General features: G+C 41.6%; 1 protein-coding gene and 1 pseudogene across 1 annotated transcript in view; one reads left to right on the forward strand and one right to left on the reverse strand.

Annotated features, from left to right (window-relative positions):
• Positions 1 to 24,738, reverse strand: part of TAOK3 (TAO kinase 3) — a 134,421-nt gene that overhangs the window by 91,685 nt on the left and 17,998 nt on the right. Inside the window, exon 2 of the mRNA XM_063144207.1 lies at positions 1,434 to 1,544. The gene's annotated coding sequence lies outside the window, so the exon portion shown is untranslated. The remainder of the gene's footprint in view (positions 1 to 1,433; positions 1,545 to 24,738) is intronic.
• LOC134410911 (5S ribosomal RNA) lies at positions 5,664 to 5,782 on the forward strand (annotated as a pseudogene).

The raw sequence follows: 24,738 nt of genomic DNA on the forward strand, positions 1-24,738 counted from the left end.
TCCTAAATCATCATTTATTTAGTTATAATTGCATTTATATCCCACCTTTTTTCCTCCAAGGAACCCAAGGCAGCGTACATAATCCTCCTCCTCTCCATTTTATCCTCACAACAAGAACCCTGTGAGGTAGGTTGAGCTGAGAGTCTGTGACCGGCCCAAAGTCACCTAGTGGGTTTCCATAGCCAAGTGGGGACTAGAACTCGGATCTCCCGACTCCCAGTTCAACACTTTAGCCACTACACCACACTGGCTTTGCCTGTGCTCTGAGATCTTCATCTGAACAACAGCAGCATGCAATCTTTCCTATAATTTGTGAAAACATTATTTTTCTTAAAAGTGAAACTATCAGCAAACTTTCACATCTTGATTAAATTTGGCAGAATTAACTAAGAGTAAGGTGACATTGCATCAGTGGCCAGTTCTGGGCCACGGGCTGCCCATTTGGCCATCCTGCTTTTAGATTATCCTTTCACTTTATTCTGCTTTGTTCTGATTCACATTTTACCCATCATTATGATGAGGTGGATGGTACTGTATACCGCAATGTGTGCTGTTTAAATATTTTCAGTTATATTTTAGAAGGAGGTAAGTAATGGGGACAACAGTAAACATGTTAGCGGAAAGCAAATAATTGTTTTTGATTATTCTCCTTTGTTCCTTGAAGTAATGACAACCCATTGATTTAAAAACAGATGAGCTGTTGGGGATGACTGGGAGAGTGTGGGTGCCATTTCAGAGTGTCGAGCTCAAACCTAGACTGCTCAATTATTGAAGGGCTAAAGAACCCACTGTTAATCCAACAACAAACCATGGATTATCTTCTGGGTTGTTTAGCCCCTAAGCAAACCACTAGTCAGGAGCTGATCATGGGTTGCTGAGTAAAAGCGAAAGAGGTGGATGCGCTGCAGGCAGCATACCTGCTCTCTCCTGCTCATGCATGACAACCCATCCTATTTTAAACCTGATGGGTTGTCATTATGTGCAAACCAGGTCAAAATCTCTTGGGAAGACCCAGGACCAAAAGGTTTCCCCTCTCCTCTTCTAATCTCCTAACCTTTTACCTGTACTCAAATCCCTGTTACATTTCAAAAACTCCTAAGGAGTTTAATCAGCTGCCACGACTCCTCTCTCAGGATCTTTCTGTTTAGTCTTCCTTCTCAGGGATTTAAAGGTGCCTCAATTCTCACAACACAACAAAATAGCCATTTATCAAGTTGTTTATATCAAGAGAAGCACATTTAAACTTGCATCCAGGTACAGAGAGTTAAATCCATTGGCATATATTAATGCATTAAGAGTCTATCACAACAGACTCCAAGGAGAAAAGCAAAACTGCAATCTGAATTCCCCAGGAATTAAGAATCCCACCCTTTAAAAAGGGAAACCCATTAAAGATGGAACAAAAGGGTTGGAGAAGTGGCGTTTTAACATACCTGGGTAATTGTGGCATTAACCATACTCTATAGCTCAGGCTCATTTCAGTAGAAACATTAGGTTTCCTTTTCTGTTGTCTTCCTAGGCTCTATATAGTCTTGACGTCTGACCTGTGGGGATGAGAAAGAAGCAGTAATTAAAAAAGGCAAGGCATTATACAAATGAGTGGTTACTAGTATATCGCTATTGCTGGACCATGGACAACTTCTGACTCAACTAGAGCTACCAACTTCCCTGTATTTGCCCTGCTCCTCTTTGTACCTAACTGTTGCACCTTCAATCTACCTGAAAGCAGAAAGCAAAATAAAACATTATCCTAATCATCTGCTCAAATTGCAAGAGAAAGGCAACTCCTCCTCATCCTATCTACAGCAAAGCAAGTTTCTGGCGGGAAGGCCAGCCTGCACAGAACTGAAGGCAGTGATTTTGTATTTAACGTTGTTCCCTGCCTCAGTCCAGTGGGAGAGGTGGGTAAGAAATATATTATCATCATCATAATTATTATTATTGCCTCCAATCCTATGCAGATTTTAAAGCAAAAATAGGTTTGATTGGCCTCTGAATGAAAAATGTCTGTACTTCTACATCCAGACATGACCATTAAATAGAAGCCTGCACATAAGCAATGTTCATGACGCGGTATGGTTCCCTCTTCATGCACCTGCCCTCCCGCTACTAATGACTTCTGGAACATAACAATGATCTAAAACAAAATTACTCTTAACCACTGTTGTAGCATCCCCTGCCTGAAGAACCAGCTCTTCTGGCTCTCACATCCAGCTGAGTGTCACATGATAATTCTGCCCCTGACAATCCCTGGCTACTTTGCACATCAGCAGTAGCAAGCAGCTACAGACAGGTGTAGACTTCCAGAATAGGGTTTAGTGGTGGTACAGGAATACTTTTTAAAGAAAGCTCATAGCCTTTCTTTTGTAAGCTGCACTGAACATTCGAGTGTAAGAGAAAGAGAGAGAGTATTTAATAATAAAACTTTTTTAAAATATGGCTTTGGGTACCACTCTCTCTCTGGCTTGGAGATATAAGCGGAAATATGCGTGTTAAATAGTCTGTTTCATTAAACATGACCAAGATGCAGATACTAAAGAGGTGTGGTTAAAGGAGAACTGGTCAGGCTACAAGACCAACAATACTTAGAAGTTATTTTATCTACTTGTACTACTTCACATTACAGAACTACTCTGAACCATACATACTTGTAGCGTGTCCTGTAACAAGTGAATTGGATACATGCCTTTGCGGGTCACGGCATGCATATGTTACAAGGAGAAGGGGTCTCAACTGTGCACAGGCAGAAAAAAGGCAACTATCCTTTTCACACTTTACAGGATACACTGTAATTATACACAAAATACCTGATCAACTGCAACATACAAAGAAGCCCTTTCAGTTACAGTTCAGCACTACTGAAAGCCGGTAAAACATAATTGCTATGGCTGCAAGCTGAACATCACCTAGTTCAAAACTTTCTCAACTGAGAGCTCAATGGTTGGCCTCAGGCAAGCTACCAGTCTCTCGGCCTCCATTTCCCATCTTGCAATATGGGATAATACCAGCCTAACTTGCAGGGCTGTTATGAGGAATACTAAGATATCAGAAACAAAGAACTTTGGACCTGCTTAATGGCTCAGTATCATCAACGTTATCCCTACATTTACTGAAAGTGCCTAACATCTCTGACCATTCACACTGTAAAGTTATTTTTTTAAAATAATAATAATCCTATTATTTATTAAAGTTCAGTGACAGATTTGGGCTGAATTGCAATGTCTAATTTACTGGCCCATAATAAACCTGACCGAGCATCTGTTCCCACATACAGCCATCCCACTACCAAAGTATGCTGCTGTTGTGCGTCTGTTGCACAGCGATTGTTTGGAGACTGCAAAGCATGTGACAGAATGACTGAGAAGGCATCCAGATGGCATCTGCCCACACGCCTGGACCAATGCTGAAGCACACAACCAGGATGCATCCAATAAAGTCAGATGCCTTTTCTCCAATACACACCCTACACTCACTGGAGGATGAGGGCTAACAAACTGAGACACAATCCGGACAAGACGGAGGTACTGTTAGCGGGTGGTTCATCTGTCCGGCGAGGTGATGTTTGCCCTGTCCTGGACGGGGTTGCACTCTCTCTAAAGGATCGGGTCCGTAGTTTGGGGGTGCTCTTGGATCCAGAACTGTCACTTGAGGCACAGGTGAACTCAGTGGCAAAGAGCACCTTTTATCAGCTTAGGTTGATATACCAACTATGCCCTTATCTGGACAGAGATAGCCTAGCTACAGTTATTCATGCTCTGATAACCTCTCGTTTGGATTACTGCAATGCGTTATACGTGGGGCTGCCTTTGAAAACGGTCTGGAAGCTTCAGCTGGTACAAAACAGGGCAGCACGCTTACTAGCAGAGACTGGCCGACGAGACCACATTACACCAGTCCTTTTACAACTTCATTGGCTGCCAGTCCAGGTCCGGACCTGATTCAAAGTGCTGGTATTGACATTTAAAGCCCTAAACAGTTTGGGGCCAGGTTATTTGAAAGAACACCTCCTCCCATATGTACCTGCCCGGACCTTAAGATCATCAACAGGGGCCCTTCTCCATGAGCCCCTGCCAAAGGAAGTGAGGCAGGTGGCTACTAGGAGGAGGGCTTTCTCCGCTGTGGCACCCCGGTTGTGGAATGAGCTCTCCAGAGAGGTCCGCCCGGCACCTACACTGTACTGCTTTCGTCGCCAGCTGAAGACCTTTTTATTCTCTCAGTATTTTAACACTGAAATTTTAACTTAAATCTAAATTTTACTGTTCTAACTCTGTATTTTAATCTTAGATCAGTTTTGCTCTGTGGTTTTATCCTGGTTGTGCTTTTTATACTGTATTTTGTAATTGTGCTTTTAACATGTTGGTTGTTTTATTATGGTTTTAATTTTTGTGAACCGCCCAGAGAGCTTCGGCTATTGGGCGGTATAAAAATGTAATAAATAAATAAATAAATAAATAGGATGACAGCTAACCAACTTGGGTGGATCAGACTGATCTCAGCCATGCAGATCAGGGCAGGCCAAAGAACAACACACATATGTATTCAGAGGGGAAATAAACACACCGTATCCAAAAACCCTTAATTAGGTACCTGATTTACAGGCAGTTTTCCTGACTGTGTGCAAATTTTCCTGAATGTAACTCACATCGGTTAAGACAGGAGAGGCCCTCCTCAGTGGCTGCACCCACATTACGGAATGTCTTGCCCAGTGAGTTCTGTTTGGGACCCTCCCTTACTGTACTTTGCCAACCGGGCAGATTATTATTATTATTATTATTATTATTATTATTATTATTATTATTATTCACATTCATGTTAAAATGTTTTTATTTGCTGAGCCTGTTTCATAGTTATGCTTGTTGTTTTATTTCTTGTGTAGAACTGTTTTGTTTTTAACAGTTTTAAGTTGCACTGAGCACTGCAAATTCACCGGAAAAGCAGAGTATAAGTCTTCTAATAAATAATCTATTTTTTGGCTCAGCTACAGCTCACAGCAGAAAAAAATGTAGTACAAAAACAAACGAAAGGAAAAAAATAATACTTTTTTTTGTTGTTATTGCCATTTTTAGAGTTTTAAATTTGCTTTAGCAGATTGGAAGGACGGATCCCACTGGGGAGAATTATGGAAGGACCCCTGAGATGATGTACTCTTGTGATGAGAAGAATAAGGGTGTGTGTCATTGAATTTTGACACAATTTTGGCGCAAATCTTAACAGAACTCATTTTTTACCCCATACAGAGGTCCTATGTATACTATACAATTGCATGTGAATGCACCACTGCCCTAGACTTGTGAAATGTTTAACACATCACAACAAGTTATATGGAAACAGGGATCAATGATAGTGACTGCCTAGTTGTTTGCAGACACATCTAAGGCCTAACCTACACCAAGCAGGATACTGCACTATGAAGTGGTTTGAAAGCAGTATATAAAAGGGGAATTTTGACTTTTGTAATTAAAGAGCAAGAGAAAATATTGTTACATATTTTTGCCGTGGAGAAAATCAAAAGCCCATCTTAATTTTGTGTATATATATGTGTGTGTGTGTGTGTATTTTGTGTTTGTTATGTTTTGAAATAATAATAAAAAATATAAAAGAAAAGAAAAAAAAGAAAGCAGTATATAAAAGGCAGGAGCCACACCACTGCTTTATAGTGGTATATTTACAGCCACACTACCCTGAATGCACCCAATCCTGTCTGATCTCAGAAATTAAGCAGGGTCAGGCCTGGTTAGTAGTTGGATGGGAGACCGCCTGGTAATACCGGGTGCTGTAGGCTCCCTACTCATTTTACGCCGCCTTGAGGCCCAGTATTGGGCAAAAGGCAGGATACAAATAAATAAATAAATAAATAAATAAATAAATAATAATATTGAAGTGCACTGGCAACTGTTGGGGCCCATTGACACATACCATAAACCGCTTTCCTAGTGCTATATCCTGCTTGGTGTAGATTAGGCCTTATTTTCAAGAAGATCAGGAACAAGTGGTGGGACACACATCAGAACACGAGAGGAAGAAGTCTAACAGCACATCAACCCCAAAGTACTATAGGGACAGCCACATTTGTAAGTGCTCATGAGGAAGATACGTAAAAGATGCCTACAAAGGTGGTACTGCTAGAAAGCAAGGTGGGTGAGGTGGCTACCTCAGGTGGATGCTTTTCGGTGCCACTAAGAACAGCATAGTGGGAGGCAGATCTGCCTATGTGAGCACAATCCATTAGGAAATTCTCCTGCAGAGGCCGCACTGAGTTGCCAAACTAGATGTGACTTTCCTCGCTCATTGGACATTGAGTAGCTATTTAAGAAATAAGTGACACAGGGCTGGCCTCAATCCAGATCAGGTCTGTGCCATGCGGGAAGGGTGGCTTTAACCCTTTGCTCACAGAGTAGTCCTGATCAGAATCCCCACACCCACATAGCTGCTTCGCAGGAGCTTTCCTCCCGTTGAGAAAATCAGATGTATGGGATCTCCATTCTGTTCAGGATCACTCTAGAGGAAAGGGTTAAAAAAAAACCTCCCCTGTGCCATTGTCTTGATCTGAGCTCTCCCACCCCAGCTATTTGTTCAACAATAAACAGCTATGTAGTGCCATACAACTCAACAAAAGTTGCATCTAGTTTGACTTTGAAATGAAAGGGAACAGTGGAAGAGCACTCTAGCACCTATGTTAATTAGCATGGGGGAAATTCCATTTGGGTTTTCTACCCCTACCACCTAGGGTCGGCCCTGGCTGTTTGGGCATGCCCTAAGGAAAGGATATATTATTTTTCCAGACTCCTGATGCCAGTAGTTAAATATCTTTGTTGGCAGAAACTGCTGGTCCCCCCCACACACACACACAGACCCAACTTAACTGAAAGAAATGCCTCCATCCATTCTCCATGAACTGAAGTCACTCTCCTTTGAGGCCCTACAAGAAAATTCTAGCTATGCGGCCACTTACAGAAAATGCTTTGCAGTTCTACCTGTGACAAAAGGAAACAAACTAGTTGAAAATAAGCCCTAGTTTGCTTGCAACTGACCAGCCTCACCCGACAGCGTCATGTTTTACAACAACCCCTACCCAAGAATGTTGCATTTCAAGTCCGATGGCTATTAACTGAGTACAACCATCTGCCTCTACTACAATAAAGGTGTTGATAGTAAGCTACTCAACTTTTTTTAGTCTAACTCACTCCTCTTATACCAATCTCCTCCCCAAAAGTTGTTTTTAAGCTTGAAAGAACGCACAATCCTCTTTCAAATCACAAGTATTCTGTTCAGAAGAGCTATTCAGTCAATTCCAGATTGTCTATGGCTCTGTCCATGACCCACCAGCTCCATCCACAATGGTTATTTCTGAAATCAAAAGTTGGCAAACGTCATACGCAAACTCCCACAATGTCAAGATGTATAGCATTTAGCACCGATTATTCAGAGCCTGTCTAAAATATAGAGCAATGATTAGCCCAGTTCATCAACGACCAGACTGAAACATGGTCAGTTCATTCCCCAAGCAGTCCAATTTAAAACTTCCTGTTCTACCAGCAAAGCAAGTTGCTACTCTCAGACCTGGTGATATAGTAATTCACTGTGCTGATATGCTATGCATTGAAAGAACAAGTTGTTTACCATTCCTAGTTAACCTCTGGAGTGGTACTTTCAATATGAAGGACTTGATGGTCTGACCCAGCACAGCTCTTACGCTCTTAGGAGGTTGCCAGGGCCTAGAGACATGCAATGCCAGATTGTACAGTGGCAGGGGGGTTGGATGGGGGACACTGATAATCAGTCAGCGATGCTATATTCCCTGCACTACTGTGGCAGTTCACCCAAAGAACTGATGATGCCAGTTTAAGCTGATGCAGCTGGCCAGAAAGGGGGTACTGCAGCCTGCTTCCTGACACACCCAAGCTGTCTCAGGGGTTTGCCAGGGATGCAAGAGGCCAGCAGGGTTTTGCCTTGCCCTAAAAATCTGGTCTGGCTCATGAAGCAGAACAACTAATCTTTCCAGTAAGGACTGACCTGTGACCAGGCTAGCCTCCTTGCCTTGCAAACAGTATACTCAATTGCAACTGCCTGTCTTTCAGATTACACCCTCACTGTGCCTTTGGCCTGCCAGTTCTGCTATAATTCCTAACCACCACCCGCAAAAGTATATTTGTTACTGGATTAACAAATTAAACATGACGTTGAATCATGTTCTTGGGCTGCCACACCTCTCTCTAATCTGCACATCACATATATTAAAAAGTAGCAATGCATAAATAACATGTGTTTTCTCCAATTCCTTACTTTGCAGATGCTGCCACAGGCAAGATGAAAAGAGCAAGGATTCACCATGGAGGTGATGGGTATTCAGTTGTACGGTGTGGAAGGGGAGAACATAGAGGGATTGGGACCCACTCTCCAACAGTCAGTAATAAATTTCAGTCCCTCAGTTCTACACAGTTCTACACAGATTTATTTCAAAATGTATCTGCTGTTCCGTTGGTTCGCTATCTCATAATGAAGATGCTGAATTGTCTGCCAAATACCCAATTCTGCATAGTAAAAATCTGAGGGATTTTGTTTTTAAAGTTTCTAGCTCTTAAGAATAAACAGACAGACTGTAACAGAGGCATAACTTTTAGAGGACTCTTTTGACCACATTATACATGCTTTTCAAAACTAAGCCTTTCTTTCATTTTAGTTATAACCCTTCCCTTTTGTTTCTGTTATTGTGGTGGTGGTGGTGGAGGTGGTACACACACAGGCTTCTTTATGTTTTAAGCAGCACAGAGAGATTTAGTATCATAGAATAGTAGTTAGAAGGGGCCTATAGGCCATTGAGTCCAAGCCCCTGCTCAATACAGGAATACACCTTAAAGCATCTCTGACCGATGGCTCTCCAGCTGTCTTTGGAATGCCTCTAGTGTGGGAGAGCCCACCACCTCCCTAGGTCATTGGTTCCATTGTCATACTTACTGCTCAAACAGTCAGGAAGTTTTTCCTGATGTCCCACTGGAATCTGGCTTCCTGTCTCTTGAGCCCATTATTCCATGTTCTGCACTCTGGGATGATTGAGAAGAGATCCTGGACTTCCTCTGTGTGACAATTTTTCAAGTATTTGAAGAATGCTATTATGTCTCCCCTCACTCTTCTCCTCTCAAGGCTAAAACATGCCCAGTTCTTTCAGTATCTCCTCATATGCTACATACCTTAAAGGAAGAAGGGTATTGTTGGCCAATAATTCAATGGAGGGGAAGGATGCTGGCCACAGCAACCCAAATAATATGTACCATGGCAAGCTCACTTCTGTGTTGCAGTTCCTGGTTTTCTCCACAACCTATTACAGGCTTTGCCTTATACCCCTTATCACCCTTGCCCTTCCTGCCAAGGGGAAGAACACAACTGAGCAAGGAAAGCCCAGAAGTTACCTTGGCAGCACCTCCCAGCTGAGAGGTGAGCATACCAGCTCCAAAACTTTAGAATGTGAAGACACACTTTCTCACCCATCCTAACATAATTGCCCCAAGAGTGCCACATAATCCTTTGGCAATGAGTGCTCAGTTTTAGATATTTTCTATATAGCAATTCAACCAGATTTCAGAGGCTGATAGAGGTTAGGAAGCTACCTGTGGAACGTTAGCCATACACTCCTGCTGAGTGTTCCCTACTGTATCCTACGACGTCAACAGTTTTCAAACTCTTCCCTCAAAACTTTTCCACATCTCTCTCAGAGTTGGGCCTCAGTTTCACATGAACTGACCAAACACCAGAGGGAAACTTGGCCATTAATAACAGTCTTCTTATTGCGGGCCATGGCTAGACCAGGCCTATATCCTGTGATTGTCCCGGGATCATCCCTGTACATCCAAATGACACACAGGGGATCCCGGGAGCAGGCTGGTTCCTCTCTATTCGGCCCTGGTTAGTCCTCATCTAGAGTATTGTGTCCAGTTCTGGGCACCACACCTCAAGAAGGACACAGACAAGCTGGAGCGTGTTCAGAGGAGGGCAACCAGGATGATCAGGGGTCTGGAAACAAAGCCCTATGAAGAGAGACTGAAACAACTGGGCATGTTTAGCCTGGAGAAGAGAAGATTGAGGGGAAACATGATAGCACTCTTCAAATACTTAAAAGGTTGTCACAGAGGAGGGCCAGGATCTCTTCTCGATCCTCCCAGAGTAAAGGACACAGAATAACGGGCTCAGGTTACAGGAAGTCAGATTCTGGCTGGACATCAGGAAAAACCTCCTGACTGTTAGAGCAGTATGCAATGGAACCAGTTACCTAGGGAGGTTGTGGGCTTTCCCACACTAGAGGCATTCAAGAGGCAGTTGGACAACCATCTGTCAGGTATGTTTTTGGGTGGATTCCTGCCATGAGCAGGGGGTTTGACTAGACAGCCTTTTAGACCCCTTTGAACTCTACTATTCTATGATTCTATGACCCCTCCATTTGCCTGGGATAATCCTTAGGTCTAGCTAAGGCTGAGGAATCCTTGATAGGCCTCTGAGAAATCCCATTGCTCCCAAGAACACAGTCTGAAACACATTCAAAAGCAAGTGTGAACTCCACATAGTACTGATGATATAAACTTGAAATGAAATGTGCAATCAGAGAAAGATGAGCCCCCTTCATTTTTCCGAGGCTCGGTCTCAACCCACTTCCAATCTTCAATTTGACCCTTGAACTCCAAAACAAACAAGATGCTGAACTGAATTTAGGAATAACAGGTTGTGTTAACAGGCCATTAAGACTGCCTCACAGGTTGATGCAATCATCTTGTCCAGTATAACGCCTCATCACATTATGACTCCTACCCTGCAAAGTTCCTATTAATATCTGCAAGAAGGACACAGGCATCTTTTCCCAAGACACCCTCTTTTGCCAAGATCCTCAAATCTCTGTCCAATTACTTCTTATTACATACACTTGACTCACTTGAGGTAACATTAATGGAATATCTACAGCTGTTAAGTTACTTTGTGGTTGAATTGCAAATCAAAGACAAAATGGGTTAATACACAGACAGAGCAGCACAGTGATGGGTCAAGTGTGGAAAAACTTTAAACCCTACAGAAGAGACTTCATTGACAGACACATTTGTTCGGAAAAGATGACATGTTTCCATCATTTTTCTAGCACTGATAAAATCATTTACCCTACTCCCCCCACACACACACACACACACAAAAAGGGGGGAAGCACCCTTAAGTGAAATGAATGGAAGGGACAGCGGCCTTGTAAAAAATAAAAATAAAAATCAGTATTTTCAAAACTACTTCCTTTTTGAAATATCTTAAGGAACTTTAAATCCTGCATTGTTCTCACTGCTCAGTGTTAAAAGCAGGGAGAGAGTAGGGATTGTCAAGTACTATACAACAATTTAAATCAAGTGAACCGCCCAGAGAGCTTTGGCTATTGGGCGGTATAAAAATGTAATAAATAAATAAATGAATCAAGTTTCTTACTGATGCTTTTTCATATATTTCCTAAACAATGGCGCAAATCTGACCACTAATCCATCCTGTTTTACAGCTATAGTATAATTTGCACTGTTTCATTCTTACAACCAGGCCTTGCCTCTTTGGTCGTGCCATACACATTTTGCATGCTTTTCTTTTTTAGCAATGGAGGGAATGGCTTTAAAATATTCCCATAACAGGGTCTTTCTTATGACCAGCTTCTGTGACAGTTTGTGGGGTTAAGCATGAGAATATTATTATTATTATTATTATTATTATTATTATTATTATTATTATTATTATTTGCATAGATGCCTCTCTATAAACCTGACTGATGCATTAAACAGCCCAGACAATGTTGGTGTCAGGCAGGCCTTCATTGGAAGGCATTCCTAAACCGGAGGGGGTGGGGTCACCAAAAAGACCCTTGCTGCCATCCTCCAGACCTCCCTCAGAGGTGCCACTTCAAGGAGGGCATCAGAGGTTTATAATAGGATATGGGTAAGTTCATAACAACAACAACAACAACAACAACAACAACAACAACAACAAACACAGTTTAGCTCTTGGCCTTGTAAAAAATAAAAATAAAAATCAGTATTTTCAAAACTACTTCCTTTTTGAATCTGCATGGCCAGCCTTAGGAAAACATATTATCCACAAGCATGCATGTTTGCACAAGCAATACTCTTTACATAGATCTTTTCTGTGCTATTTTCCTAGCTGTCTTCACTTCACATTGCCTTATTTAATACAATTTACTGACAGAGGCACCTATTGTACAAGCACAGGCCAACTTTTAAAGGGGCGGGGGGAAACAGGGCTGGTGCCAGACTATTTTGCACCCTAAGCAAGGCGAGCTACTTGCACACACCCCAAAAATTGCCAACTTCGATTCAGCTGTTCAAGAAGAGTTTCTGAACGATTATATTTTCCTTTTATTATGTTTTTTCTTAAAACAGCTAATTTGTATAAAACTGTGATCCTTAAAGGGCAGTACTGCGCCCCTCTGAGGTCTGCGCCCTAGGCGGCTGCCTAGTTGGCCTAATGGTAGCGCTGGCCCGGGGGGGGACGACTCCTGTACAATTATCAAGCATTCCCATGGCATCCACTAGAACTACGTCCATACAACATTTTAGTAAAATATTCAATATTATGTTCATGCTTTTCAGCAGCTGGAAACAAAGATCATCAGTCCCATGTGGTGAGCCAACCCTTCACGCTCCACAGGACGGTCAGGAAGCGTTTCCTTGTCATTGCACTATTCTATTCCTACATAATTTACTCATGAATAAAAAGGTTCATTAGATATTCCATGTATCCATTAGTACACGGAGCTGTGCTCAGAACTCTAAATACAGGTAGCTATGTTTACTTTCCCAAACTCACATTAAATGCCCACACACATTAGTCACACATATAAGAGGTCACTGGCATATATATGATCAGCACACAGAGGGTCCCAGTATCATAGTTACTTAACCATCTTTCCTATGACTCATCATTTTCCTGCCTCTCTTTCACAAATTATAAGGCAAGCAAAGAGAGCAACCCTTAGAGTAGGGGATTAGCTATGACAATCCCCTACTGTTCCCCTACAAAACAAAAGGAATCAGAACACCAAACCAGACCCATTTCTTTAATGGGGCAACTGTGTACCATGATGACAAGACCATCAGCGCTCCTGAAACCATGTTCCTATCCCCACTGGGCTTGGAGCAGAATGCTAAATGACATATGTATATACAGAGAGGAATGTAAGCTGGAAAGTAACTTATTGTAACAGGCAATTTATTCATTCTTCTTTTCCCAGAGCCTGCATTCTTTGGCTTAGCCTTAAGGGTGTGGTGGCTAAGCAATATCATCAGCACAGGCTGAAGTGTCCCATATTATGATTCCTTCCATTATCATTTCAGTAAGTTGTCCTGGGACTCTTACTGTATCTGCATTAGCAATCCCCCCCAACCCGCCTCCTCTTTCTGCAATAGGCTCACAACGTGCTGACCCTTGATCTTCATATGAATTAAACGGTGGGTGAGTGTGTGTGTGCAGACATAGTAATCAATGCAACAATACAGCAGAAAAGCCAAATCTCACTAGCAGTTATACTACCCATTATTACTATAATTATATTTACATTCTGATCCTCCATTAAGGAGCTCACATATGGTTTCCCAGGAAGTATACTTTCCAGACACCACCCAGGGCCAGATCTGCTTAGCTTTCAGCAGCTGAGCCATAAGTCACGCCTGACTAAAGAGTAGAGGATTGCTATGTTAGTCTGTTGCAGCAAAAACAGTAACTACAAACAGAAGAAATTGACCCTGTTCAGAGGACAAGCTAAGCCATGGTGGTTCAGCATTCTAAGCTAAACATTATGGCTTAGCGTGTCATGTGAATCATTCCTAACCATGGTGGCTACATAACTACAGTTTAAACATGCTTACTAACCATTTGCTGCATAAGGGTTCACAGGCTTAGCGTGTTGTCTGAACAGGCCCATTGCGTAGGTTTGTGCCTGCAGATTAATAGTACCAAGTTAAACCTGGACTCCTAACATGAGGATCCATAATATTACAGGTATATTATGTGTTTGCTGGATGGGATCTTCTCCCACAATCCAGCATGCTCATACACCGTGGAGCAGATTTGCCTCCTGAAAATTATTTCCATCCAACAAGTCATGTACTAGATCAGGCTGATTGTAGAAGGAAACAACCTGATATCTGAAGTGTCTAATGCAAAAATAGTGATTGCAGTTAAAAGAAAGGGGTAACGTAGCCTGAAAAGAAGGGCAGGGAGTGTTAAAAATTTAAAAAGTAGGAAACTAGGATAAACAAGTATTTGCAGTATTTAATATCAATGTGGATCTTGCCTATAGACTAAGTGGTGCTTGCAGAGAAGCAGCTGGGAAATAATTATGTTCAAGTATATACCCAAAATATTGTGACAATACCACCAGACTTAATTTTAATAGCATATGCATAAGTGTAAGAACTGCAATCAAAATTGGGCATACTTCAATAACAGTTGCTATGATCATTTTGAAATGACAAGAATAGCAATTATTTTCTTGACCAATCCACATCTTGTGTGGAAAAACCACGCCTACGAAGTATGATTTTTTTTTTTCTCTTTTCTTCAAAGAATGTCAGGCTGCGGGAGTTCTGTTCACCTTTATGCACTTGTGGGTTTGCAATATTTAACAAATCTCTTCAGTCCAGAAGGACAGAGCAGCTCAAAGAGATTTCAAAATACAAGCAATAAAACAAGGTAAAGTAATAAGGGAAAAACACAGCAGGAGCATCTATAAAATGACAATCTAAAATAGGGGTGAGCAACATGCAGCCCACGAGCTACATGTGTCCCTCAGAGGTCACCTCTGCTGCCTGCAGCTGCTGCTACTGTTCCTCCAATTCTCCCATCACCACCCCTGCCACACATCACATATAAGGAGCACATTATGTTTCCCAAAAAGCAGGACTGTTGGGAAAAATGGGAGGTTAAAGGTTCTCCTTCCTCACAGCGCTGGGGCGGGGTGGGTGGCAGCAGTTTAAGCTCACCCTCATCCCAGTGACCTGGATCAAGATCGCTGGGAGGAAGGTGGGGTTAAAGCCTCTTGCTCCTCCCAGCAATGTGGATCACAGTGGGGTGGGATGGAGGAGTGAATGTGTATGTGTGCATATGCGCAGCCCCCAGCCTCCCATCCAATGTCATATGCAGCACTTGTGATGTAAAATGTCCAGACACAGAAGGAAAGGGAGGCATCAGTCAATACCAGGTGAGTCTCCTTGGGGAGACCATTCCAAAGTCTGGACATCCTATCTCTGGTTATCACCCTGCCCTTCCTGTGAAGGTGTGGGGATCTGAGAAGGGCCTCTGAGGATTTATTTGATTTTAATCGCACCCTCCATCAACCAGGTTCTCAAGGTGACGTACAATAAAAGCATTACATACAACCATAAAATGATATTAATACTTAATGATCTAAATATTGGTGCAGGAGAAAGCAGACTACTTGTATCAGCCTTGGGGCTGTCATCTGTAATGCGTATCTAACACACATATGTCAACATTCAGCCACTCAAGATCTAAGCTATCATTTAATCCAGTTTCTTCAACTGGTCCAGACCCAAGACCCACCATGGACTCCCAACCTGCAACATGGGACCCACTTTCACAATTTTCACCACGCCCAACATGATGACAACAGCTTTGCTGTGACCCATCTAGACTGATCCTGTGACCCACCAGTTGAAGACAACTGATTTAAACTATGTAGGACTATAATATTCTAGAACATTTTCTGTTCCAAGAGTAAAGTATTAATCTACCTTCAGCTCTAAATTTGTATGATACTACCTCTTCTATTGTACAAATATGTCATTCTTTTCCTTAATGCTAAGAATCTATAAAATGCTATGTGACAGGATCATCAACTCTTTTTTAAAATCTAAAAATCACTCCAGTTAAAGATGTTCAGAACCATTCTGAACCATTTTGCTTATCTTATCAAAACATCCCCCCTACACACACACACACTTCACATGAACAGGAACCTTCAATTATGTGCAGAATTTTACTTTAGGAGACATTTACTAGCAATTGTAATCCCAACCCAGTCATATTTCAGAGCATTTCAAAGAACACCAGCAGTGGTTTGAGATTTCAGCACTGTCTCATTTCATAGGATTTGTTGTATTAACCCTGGCCCTTGATGTTGCATTAAAGACTGTTGGCATTCCTATAGCCACTTACCTGGGAGTAAGTCCCACTGAACTCAATGGAGCTTACTACAGAATTGCATTGTTAAAGTCTCTATTCAGGAGTAGAGAAAAAAATCTTTCAAGATAAACAACGAAACCAGATCTTTAAGTATGGTTATCCCTTCTATGGCTTCCATTGCTCAAAAATTCAGTTTGGAGACCATAAATGGGTAATTACAATTTCTGATCAAACGAAGTATTTAAAAGTGCTAAATGACTGAGAAGACACAGAGACTGACCAAAACATGAACATTTAAATACACTATTAATTCAAAATCCTGCTGCAATTTAACCCACCCATAGGCAGTTTACAGTATTTTAATATACCAAAAATATAAACTACTAAAAACATTGTGCATATCTCTTTTTATCCCCAAAGCAAATGCTAACTCATGTCATGTCTATCGAGTGTAATAGCAGCAGAATTTTAAAGACAACTAAAAACCCCAATGAAGCATAATTCGGATAGGAAAAGAATTCAGAAATAAAAATATATCATACATTATAAATAAATAAATAAATAAATAGCAGCTTCATTTGGCAGGTTCTCTCTCTAGAGAAGCCTATAGATCTAGTTAGGAAATCATAAAAGGACTTCGTATGAAGTATGTTAATGCTGAATATTGCTGAATTAAAAGCACATATGCCCATATGGTTATGAGGCATCAAATTAAATCCCTAGTACTGCAGTACTAGGCATACATGCACCACAGACTTTGGTTTATTAAGTCATGCCAAGGAACTCTGGGAACTATACTTATATAGAGGACAATAAGAAATCTCCAAAAGGAATATTCTATAGCAGCAGGAACAGCAACAGCACCTCAAACTACAATTCCCAAGATTCTTTGGGAAACGTAATGGCAGCCAGTGAAGAAACTAATATAGGTTTACAGCACAGATGTTCCTTGAGACCTCAGACAGCAGTGATGAAAAAGGCCTCTGCTCAAGATGTGGAGGTTTGTTTCCAACCTGCTGCATCCAGATCTGAGTGATACATGCAAAGTGTGTGTGATGAAGGATGAGAAAATAGCAAGATGTTACCAAGCATTACCCATTTGTGAGGAAGAGCAAAACGTGGATAGCTGGAAGGAGTACAATGCTAGGAATACACACACACATACATATATATAAATATATGGGGAATTAATAAGAGTTACCCATGCACACTGCTGAACTTTGCAATTCACTATAACTGATGGGGGAAAAGACCTGGGGTCAGTGCAGTCAGCTCTCTGGAAGCATCTGCTCAGAAAAGCAGTCACAGTCACAGACGAAATAAAGCATTCAGCCTCTAAGGGGAATACTAGATTCCATGATGTCCTTGACCAATGCCAGCACAACTAGAGCCAGCTGAGTAGAAGTTTACCCTAGGCTAGAGGTGGACGGTAAAACCAAATCCACAGCCACTGTGAATTTCTGCTAACAAGCATTCCAGGGATGAATCCCCATACCATGAGCTGCTGTTTTGTTTTTTTGTGTTAAAAACTATAAGCCCTCTCAGGACCGAAGTAGCTTTAACTGGTCTTTGCCTTGCTCCACCCCTACTCACTATCATTGGTCACAGCCTTCCCTAATCTTCTCCAAAATACATAGTGTGTGCAGCTTTGCACACTTTGCTCCTTACCTTGCCTGTGTCAGTTCCTGGTTTGCTCTCTGGCCCTGTAACTCTTCCTTGGTCCCTTGACTCTGCTGGTCTACTATACCCTTCATTCTCTTATCAGTACAACTGGAATCTGAACTTTGCTTGCCTTTCTGATGTTCAGGTTTGACTTGCCCCCTCAGGCATCTCAGTTTGGTCATGTAAAGGTCCATCTCACTTTTCTCCTCCCAAGACAACGGGTGCAGGATCCATGCAGTATATGACCACTGCATTGACTGGATCATGATCACCATCATTAATGTATTAAAAAGTGCATAAAACATAATGGGTTTTGTATATAATAATAACAATGAAAAGAGAGAGAGAAATATACACCACTGGCCATGGAAGTTAAAGAACTATGGCAACAGGAAAAAGTCACAATTATTTCATTAGTCACATCAGTCACTGGCATCACATCAAAAAGCTATACAAAAAACCTTCAGAAACTGGGCCTTCCAGAATACATCCACACCAACATCCAGAAAGCAGTCATACTTAAAACATGCTCAATTGTCAGAAAATTTCTGAATCAGTAAGAGACAGTAAAAGACAGCATATCTGTCTAGAAAAAACACCACGAGCAAGAAAAGACATAACAATAATAATGGCATCTCTACTCAAGGGCTCACAATTGGGGGGGGGGGGAATCATGTATCAAGAGGATGGAGGACTCGGAGGGAAAAGATGATTTATATGTCCCAACCATTAGGCTGATCCAAAGTGAGATCTAGTGAGGTCACTTTGGTTTGTGCTCCTATGCAAGTCAAAGTTGCCCCCACTCCGTGCTTCTTTTCAACCTTGCCCTGCTACGATTGTCACCTGATTATCAAAGAAATTATATTTAGGCTGGAGGAGTTCAGACTGTATACAGATGATACTCTTCTCAGCCTCTCAGACACACCCCGATCCTATATCTAGGATGCTTGAAATAATCCAGATACTTGGTCCCTACTTAGGAAAAAAGATTAAAATGGAACTGGGGCATCTTGCCACAAAACAAATCTATAAGGATTGGCCTTTTAGAGATAGCAACGGCATAAAAATTAACTGCTTCAGAATACCAGCCACTGTTAAGGATTTGGTGAAAACCAAATTGGACATATTCTTGCAAATTACTGCCATAGATCTGAACAGATGGCAGGCCCTGCAGCTATCATTATGGGGCCAAGCAAATGTGATCAAAACAAATATATTCTATTGCTTGGTATGTTTTAGGAGAACTCAGGCTCTTGAGCAGATTCCCATGGAGATTAAAAGCTGTGCATCGCCTATGCCAATTTGCAACTGTCCATCCAGAAAGAGGATCTTATTTCCCTAATCCTTCATTTCTATCATTTAGATCCCCCTGCCCCCATCTAAACTTTATTATTATTTATATTTATTTAAAACATTTGTACCCCGACCTATATCAGTAAGATCTCAGGGCGGTGTTCAACTTTATGTTGAACCCAAAGAAATAAGAGGGATTGAAGATCTCTCTGCTTTGCACGCTAAAGGTCCCAGGTTCAGGACCTGGGCATCTCCAGGTAGGAGTTGGCAAATTTCTCCCTGAAACCCTGGAGAGCTGCTGCCAGTCACAATACTGGGCTAGATGGACCAAGGGTCTGGCTCAGAATAAAGCACAGTGGTGCAGCTAGGTAATTTTCGACTCTGGACTTAATTGTCTTATGGGCGTGGGGGTGCTTTAGATGCCCATGTGAATTACTTCAGTCGTGAAACATGCAACTAGCATTTCTCTTGTCCCCTGCCATTCCACGCTTTACAGCTGCTTCTACATTCCTGATTTGTTGGAGTAAAAATAAGTAAATAAACCCTGTTTTCCAACCCTGAGGAATACGCTGAGCATGTGCAGTTTTGCACTTTAAACTCACTTAAACATAGCACCATCATGACTACAGGGATAAATTGGAGCTTGCTTCTGCTGCCCTAATGCTAAGCAGATTTACTTTGGGAGGAAGCAGCATTTTGGTGTAGAAAGGGATAATATATATTTAAGGTAAAAATAATAAAATGAGCATCTGTCATCATGCACATGCCTGGCCACCTGATTATAACATGCTTTTTACAAAAATGAAGAAAGGATGCTGTGGTAAGCAGCATCGGCCTGGTAGACCGTGACATGCCCATGTTAGCCCAGGGGCTGACATCTGCCTGTTTGCGCCTACCCCTGCCACCTGCCAAGGTGGTAATTTGGGAACCTGGACATTGGTCCCATGGTCCAGCTCTAGCAGTACCACTGCATTCCTATGAATACTTCTGCTTGGGTTTTGTTTGAATGTATGTTGGTAGATCTTGTTGGAGCCATTGCTATTCTGCTGCCACATACTGTAAATACTGTACACTAGCACAGCCATATGTAAACACATGTTTGGTATCACTAATACCTTCTGTAGGGAGGAGAAAAATGGAAGAAGTTACCCTGCAAGTTTAGAGAACAGAAACGTCCCAGGATACATCTCATAAACCTCAACAAAAATGGCCAGAAGAGTTTTTATGACTAGTATTTAATCTCCACGGAAAAGACAGCAGATGTTCAATAGCCCAGGTATAGGGAACCTTTGGCCCACAAACTTGGCCTGCCAGTTTCTTCCCCAGGTTGCGTCCTCTCTACTGGCAGGGAAATGTCTTATCTCCCATCAACCGCTGATCAGAGAGAAGAGCTTTTCCCTGCTGAGCATTGAAAAAGGCGCTTTTTCTGATCAGCGGCTGATTGGATCAGAGCTTTTCCTTGCTGGGAAGAAGGGGGAGTGCCTTGAGGAGAGCAGCTGCTGAATGATTCAGTACTATTAAATTCTGAGGGTTGCCTTGCTTATTTTTGAGTAGACATGCAGAGGCTTGGTATTTGGGATGCTATTTGAAAGTGTTGCTGAGTTATTCAGTTCTGCTTAGGTCTGAGGAGACACGCACAAGCTTATCCTGGTTACTTCTGAGTGGACTTAAAATGGGTAAGAATCAGACGTTGGCCCTGCCTACATGGCCTGTGGTTCCATCCAAACATGGAATGTGGCACCTAGATGTTTCCCAGATTGGAATTTGGCCCTTGGACTGAAAAAGGTTGCCCAATCCTGCCCTAGACCAATAAAGAGAAATAGACACAATGTAATCTTTGTCTAAAAGAAACAGATGACCATAAAAGCCATACTGGATCAGACCAAGGGATCAGCACTCTGTTCACACAGCTGTTGACTAAGAAACCACAAGCAGGACATGGGTACAACAACACCATCCCACCCATGTTCCTCAGGAACTGGTGTATATAGACATACTGCCTCTGATACTGGAGGTAGCACATAGCCATCAGGACTAGTAACCGTTGATAGCCTCCTCCTCCTCCTCCTGGAATTTATCTAACCCTCTTTTAAAGCCATCCAATTTGGTGGCTATCGCTACATCTTCTGATAGTGAATTCCATCGTTTAAACTATGTACTGTGTGAAGAAATATTTTCTTTTATCTGTCCTTAATCTCGCAACAATCAGTTTCATGGGATGACCCCAGGTTCTAGTATTTTGAGAGGGAGAAAAATGTCTCCTTCTCTACATTCTCCACCCTGGCACCCCATACCTAATTTTGTGCTCCTCTATCATGTCTCCCCTTTCCTTGAACATTTTACCCTTTTCTGAAGGGTAAAATTCAACCTAAGCCCTACTTAGAGAAGACTCACTGAAATGAGCATGACTCATCGTGACTAATTTAAGTCTCATTCAATCCAACAGGGCCCGTCTAAATAGGACTTAGGTTGGGTTTGCCTGGAATGTTCAAGAGCACATGCAGAAATTCCATGCATATACAGCATGGACTGTGATCATGGTGAAGGGAAGCTCTGGATCCTGTAAAGCAAACGAAACAGCCTCTTCTCCTCTCTATGTGACATAGAGCTTTGTGACCAACAGAGCTTTGAACAATTCAGGCAACTGCTTGAACCCAGGGAAGGATATTCAGATACTGCAGCTAATGCAGTATTATTCACATAGTACAACTGAACACAAGAGCCTGACAGACAAAGGGTCAATTTAAGTAAATATCCTGTTGCCAACAGTAGCAAGCTGTAGTACCTTCAGAAAATACACACCTGGGACATGAAGGCAGTAGCCCTCTCTCACTGTTTGTATACAGTATTTGGTCATCAGAGGTATACTGCATGATGCCCAAATTGTGGGTACAAGCAACTCAAGTATCTGCACTCATAGTAAGTCCAGAAAAAGTCAGCTAGGTAAAAGAGAAGGGATAGGCAGCACTGCCAAGGCACAGAAGGCACTGAAAATTATAACCTTCCAACAACAACAACAGTCAGAATGCTTTGAAAGCATATCTAAAGAATCATGGGAGCTAGTAACTTGCCTGCTGCTGCTGCTGTTGTTTTTTAAAAAATGAAAACCCCTGAGATCCTATAACATCCAGATTCCATGATAGAAATCAGATCCTGCATGCTCAGTGTTGTACTCCAATGCCAGAAAACCAAGCAGGTAGAAGTCCTAGCCATTTGTCAAACTGTCAGCTGAAACACAAATAGGGGTGGGTGCAGAAACAGTGTTTTTCCTACTTAGGAAGTAAACTGTAGCTACACGCGCCACACATTTATTTACCCACCAACGAAGACACACGCAAGATAGCCATCATAACCAAGATCTGAATGACTACACAAGGCTTACCTGTTCTCAGATGGAGAATTCACTGAATAGGCTCAAAGTATATGCATATAAAGTAATATGGAAAGTCCACAACATACCCATCATGCAGAAGAAGGTGAAGCCTTCCCTCTTGCCCAGCCATTCTAAGTGATTTCTCTGCTTTAAGATCTGGGTGGCACGAAGAGAATCAGCAAAGAGGGGGAAAGAACACAACAGCCACCCCCATGCACTCCAAGCATCTGCAACCACAAAGACTCATGCTTGCAGTGAGATAACTCCAGATGCTAAAAATAACCAGCCGGCTGCAATTCCCACTGTATGTAGCTGGGCAGAAACACTTCATTTCCCTCAAGCACACTTCCTTCTACAATGCAACGTTAAAAGCCAAACTTAGGGCAAACATACCACAAAGGCCTGCGTAATAACCTCCCCAGTAAAAGATGAATAAGGTGTTAAAACTTTTGAGAGAAGACAGTCCAAATTTATCGTTAGGTTTATCAGAATCTCTGATGCAAAAGCAATGAACAGATTCAACTTCTTCTTAGGTTCGGTCACGGATTTGCCTAAATATCAGCCTCTCTCTCTTCCTGTGTGCCTTTTCTGCCAATAGTGGACAATGCTACCAAAACCCACAATGGGGGTGGGGGAGAGAGAGAAGGCAGAGGGTAAGTGACGACGATAAAAGCAATCATAATGTCATATATGGCCTCTAAGATACAATCCAGAAACTATTACCGAATTCTGACAATGACTATAGATTTTTTTTTACCCTTTATAGTTGCAAATATCTTATTTATTGCAAAACATTTCATTTGTTCTGAATTTTAATTTTGCCAACAAGATAGACAGTAAAAGCTGGAGAACAAGGTGCCACTTCAAACCGGAACAGTCCACTCTAACTTTTAATAGGGATGATTAAACATATGTTCACATTGCACTTTGCATGCACTGGACCAAATAGTTGAGGTATCAATTAGTTCTATAAAACATTGAGACTAAGCTTAAAGGGGCAGCAATATGTATGCAAAATCACATTTTTTATTTTAAAAAAATCCAACAACATTGTACAGGAATGCAAGGCTTCTCTTTGATTATTTTTTTGGCAAAGTTTTATAGTTAGGAATTTGCTTTATACATCAAATGTGCAGGAGAATGTACTCTAAAACATTAAAAATAATGCAGTAACTAAAATTCTTCTGTGGGGGGGGAGTAGTACTCATTGATTTTTAAACTTTTTAAAGAACAAAATCTCAACTTATTTTGAGCAATGCTATCTACCTGTCTGCTTCCCTTAATGGCACAAAAAAACCCACCTAACACCTGAGGTAATGATCTCAATTTACCTTGCAGTAGGGTCCCCTCTGCAAATATTGCTCATACCCATTTCACAAGTGAGGGTGGGAGAGAAATTTTAGCCAAGAATACAGCTTACTCTTAAAGTCCTGCATTGTCTGGGATCAGGATACCTGAAGGAACACTTGCTTCCACATCAGTCTGCCTGTGCACCAAGATAATAATTAGATACTTTTGCCTGTGTGCCCCCACCTTCTGAGGTGAGTGCCAACTAGTGAGAGGGCCTCCTCAGTTGTGGCACCACACCTGTCGAATGATCTCCTAAGGGATGCCTACCCATTTCCCTACCTTTTCAGCACCAAGTGGAGATTGTTTTATCGTCCTACACTTTTAATTATTAATGTTATTTACTGTGATGATATTTACTGCTGCCAGTTTTCATTATTATTTTTTGGCTTTGTGATTGTTTTAATATTTGTATTGATCTTATGTGAGAGACACTGAGAATATTTATACTAAATGGTGGATCAGAAATGAACATTTTATTATTATCTGTTTATTTTTTGTTTATTTTTTATCAATCTTATCAGACTGTGGGTAAATCAGAACCTCTCTGTTGCATTCAACTGTGAAAAGGTCAGTATTATTCCTATTCTACAAGTAGGAGGACAACATAAAGGTAGTGATTTGCCTCACAGTTACTCAAAGTCAGTTTGGATAGGTCAGTATTGAACCTAGACTTCCAAAGGCCAAACCCAACATATGACTCAGAAACTTCTTATTCATGCTCAGAAATCCCACTGTAGCATCCAAGACCATCACAAGGGAGACAAAGTTATTTTCATGAGGAAAACATAGGCCAAATCTGCTGAGAGGTTTAGAAAGGACTTAACTGTAAAATGGAGATACTTTTGAACCTTGGAATGTACATCCACATTATTTTGCAGGTCCCCCATCTTTTT

This window comes from Elgaria multicarinata, chromosome 18, assembly GCF_023053635.1.
Source record: "Elgaria multicarinata webbii isolate HBS135686 ecotype San Diego chromosome 18, rElgMul1.1.pri, whole genome shotgun sequence".
Classification (NCBI taxonomy): Eukaryota; Metazoa; Chordata; class Lepidosauria; order Squamata; family Anguidae; genus Elgaria; species Elgaria multicarinata.